At 47.7% G+C, this 3,732-nt stretch overlaps 1 pseudogene; it reads right to left on the reverse strand.

Moving 5' to 3' along the window:
• Positions 1–289: 289 nt before the first annotated feature.
• On the reverse strand, positions 290–3,095 carry LOC127666037 (thyroid hormone receptor-associated protein 3-like; annotated as a pseudogene).
• Between the last annotated feature and the right edge of the window lie 637 nt (positions 3,096–3,732).

A 3,732-nucleotide genomic window follows, 5' to 3' on the forward strand; every position in this document is an offset into this window, starting at 1 on the left:
ATCCGCACCCTTCTCCCTCCCCTGCCCCACCCCACACAGCAGCAGCAGCAGCAGCAGCAGCCCAGTGTGTGTGGTCTACTGGAAACATGGGCCCAATCTAGGCTCGGGGGCAGAGTCCTGTCCACTGTCCAGTGAGACGGCGCCAGGGACACTGCTGTCGTGGGATTCCACGTGGCTAGTGGGTTGTGGGGTGGGGTTCTCAGGATCTTCTTGAGGTTCCTTGTTTAGCTCCACCAGCCTCTCTCAGCGCCTTTCTCCCCCCAGAGGAAGGCTCCATCAAGAACAGCCCCTATTCAGCCGAGGGCTGTAAACTGTCCTTCTCTTCTCTGTTTTCTATCTCACTCTCATTCTCTTCAATCTCTCCCTCCTCCCCACTGAACGTGTCATGGGCCCACTTGAGGCTGGTTCTGGACTTCCAGAGTGCGAATCGGCCTCACCCCCGGGGAAAGACTCCTCAGTTACGTCCTCGGCTCATCGGTTTGTTGCTGCCATCGCTTTCCAGGTCATCGCGAAAGTAATACTTCTTGCTCTTGGGCATGTACTCTGGATCCTATTCTTCTTTCGGGCTTCTCTTTTGAAAATCATTGTTGCTGTTGTTATTGTTACCACAATAGTTTCCTCTGCCCCAACCTCTCCCTCTTGCTCGAAATTGAAAGGTTCCCTGAGCTCTGCCTCTTTCATTCGGACCCACGAAGTCTTTGGACCCCAACCTGGAATTGTCAAAACCTGTGGTGCTCTCCTCTCTCTCCTCTGCTTCCTCGGGGTGCTCACTCCTCTGCTTGCTTGGGGTGCTCGTAGGAGCGAGACGACTGGGAAGAGGAGGAGGAAAACCTAGACCGGTCTCTTGTGATGCTTCTTCCGCTTCTTTGATCCTTCGTTGGTTTTCTCTGTCTTTTCCGTTGATCTTTCTCTTGAGTGGCTAGAGTCTTGAATCCACCGACTCTCTTGATTTACCTCGCTTAAGATCTCTCTCCTTATGTTTTTTACGACGTTCAACATCAAGGCGAAGATCAACAGGATCGTCTTTGTATTTTCCCTCAGCCTTGTAGCCAGGTTCCTGTAGACTTTTCAATTCTTCATGAGTCAAACCATGCTTTCTGAATGTACTGGGGGAAATGTCTATCCTCCTGTCTATCTCTGGACTTTTCTTATTTTTAGCTGCTTCTTGTTCATTTCAGCTCTTTAGGTATTTAATAAAGCGTCCATGCAACGCCATTCCAGAGGATCCAAAGTGATGTCCTTTAACATGATGAACAATGGTCACTATGTGCCGGGCAAACAATTCTGAGGGGCTACGCTGAGACTGAGCTGACTGGATGCGCTGGAAAATGGAACGGAATTCCTGCTCCTTTTGGTTGCTATGGACTAGAATCCGACAAAGCTTTCATTCCTGAGCCAATAAGCCACTTGGTCGTGCAAGGTCCTCATTGAAGGAGTCCATTCGGACATTGACCTGGGCCTCCCGAGTAATGGAAAAGGAAGACTTCCCTGAGGAAAAGTCTCCTTTGTTTCTCAGCTTGTCACGGCTCTCAGAGGTCTTAGTTGGGGGAGGTAATGACTTTTTCTCGGACTGCCTTGAATGCAGTCACCGGAAATTCTTTTCTGGCACAAAGACCCTTTGCCCACGTCCCTCTTGGACGCTCCACGTTCCTCTTTTCGGGATCTCTCTGTGAAAGGCTCCTTCTCCAGCACCCCTGCTTTCCTCTGATTTTCCTTCTTTGCAGGCAGGCTCGCACTTGCCTGACTTCTCTTCCTCCTCGTTTTTGCTCGCACCAGCTATGACTTTAGACATAAATTTGGGCTCATCATCAAACTCGGGTTCCTTCCCTTATTTTTGTCCTTATCTTGCTTATCCGTCCTTTCTGTGGAAGTCAGCCATCTTTTTTACAAAGTCATCCTGGAGCTTATACCTTTTGGGTGACTGACTGCCTCGGAAGGGCTTCTCTTGGGAGCAAATGGATCAGTTTTCAATTTGACATCAGCATCAGAGAAGCCCCCTTTCTCCTTCGGCTTCTCTTTGTCAGCATTTGTTTGTTTCTGCTCCTTATCCTTCCCATTCTCTGTCTTCTGCTCTTCCAGATACCTTTTTGAGAATGCTGCTTCCCCTGAAGCAGCGCTCTCCTCTTTCTGAGATGAACTATATGCAGAGCTAGTGGCTGGTGGACTCTTACCCACAGGGCTCTTTTTGGATGGACTCAAAGACCCAGAGCAATGGTCAAATTGACCTTGGTGTGCTCCAGACTGATATGGAGCATCACCCGACGTAGATGAGCCCATCTGGGATGCATTAGGTTTTGGCACAGGGCGAGGGCGTAGTGACCTTCGCCTAACCACCAGACTGGAGCGGGCTTTTGAGAGCTGGGTTTTTCTCCCAGAGACTCAGATCAGAAACCAAGGCCTGTGCTGCAGAGCCAGTACCATAGGTGGTGGCATCTGGCCATGCTTTGAGCTCTCAGACCCCTTTATATCTTGAGAGGTGTCTCCAGAGAATGTCTGCTCCTTAGCCTCATCTCCCTGGTTATCACCAGCTGCCTGAGATGGCCGGCTATCCTTGGAAGAGGACTTTTTCTCTTTTGTATACTTTCGCTTAGACGACTCAACTCTGCTATGGTTGGAGGACCACCGGGAGGATGAGGAGTTTCTTGACCTGTCAGAGGATGACTCATCAGAGTTCCTAGAGTGGCTCCTGGACCGTGGTGAAGGGAGCTTCTCTTTGGGGATTGAGAATGGCCCCAGCAAGGCCTGTATGCTTGCAGGTAGTTCTGCCAACTGGAACGGTAGTTTCCATAGCCACCTCGGTTATACTGGCCCCATGGATAAACCGGGTTTCACCCACGGAACTAATAGGGCCTCCTGTAGCCTCTGCTGTGACCTCAGAAATCTGGATTCTGATACACTCTGGGGCGATTCCTTTCTTTGCTGTGAGCTGGAGAATATGATTTGGAATGAGACCTAGAACTCAGCCTGCATTTCCTTGAAGGAGAGACAGATCGGCTTCGGGAACAAGACTTTGAAAATGGATGAGACCTAGATCTGGATGCAGATCTTGAACGAGAAGAGTGAGACCCAGACTTGGATTTGTTTGTTTTTGACATCTTGGAATTAATGATTCAACTTGAACTGCCTCCGAAAAACATCAGCAGCACTACTGGCTTCTCCAATTTACAGTCAGGGTATAACTCTTGACCGACCGAAGTGACTACAGCTACAATCTTGCAACCGCACAACCAGCCCGAACCTTGTCCCTGCCCGATATCACCGGACATACTCCTAACACGTCAAAAGGTAGACAGTGTAATACTATTAAAATTTGCTATTGTGAAAGTCTCGTACTGATGTTTTGGTCATATTTATTACTCAAACAACCAACAAATTCTTTTGTTTTTTTAAATTAATTTTTGTTTGTTTTAAATGAATTCAAAATAGTTATTAAGAAAGAAAGGATTTCAATTCTAATGGGAATTGGCTAATGAGCTGGGGAAAGGTGTTTTCTTGAACGCATACTTGCCTAATTTATTAGATTGACATGAACGATAATGTGTTTTATCTTGGATCTTCACACATGTGTAGCATTTCTCTATTGTCACTTCTCTTCCCCCAGCGACTTCTCTCACGTCCTCTGTTCACTCACTTCTAGCTGGTTCTCTTCCTTTAGTGTCTTCATGTTTCATTGTGGAGGGCTTTCATCTTTGGTTTAGTTAACTCTACAGATACTTAATATTACAGCTAATA

Source organism: Apodemus sylvaticus, chromosome 15, assembly GCF_947179515.1.
Source record: "Apodemus sylvaticus chromosome 15, mApoSyl1.1, whole genome shotgun sequence".
Taxonomy (NCBI): Eukaryota; Metazoa; Chordata; class Mammalia; order Rodentia; family Muridae; genus Apodemus; species Apodemus sylvaticus.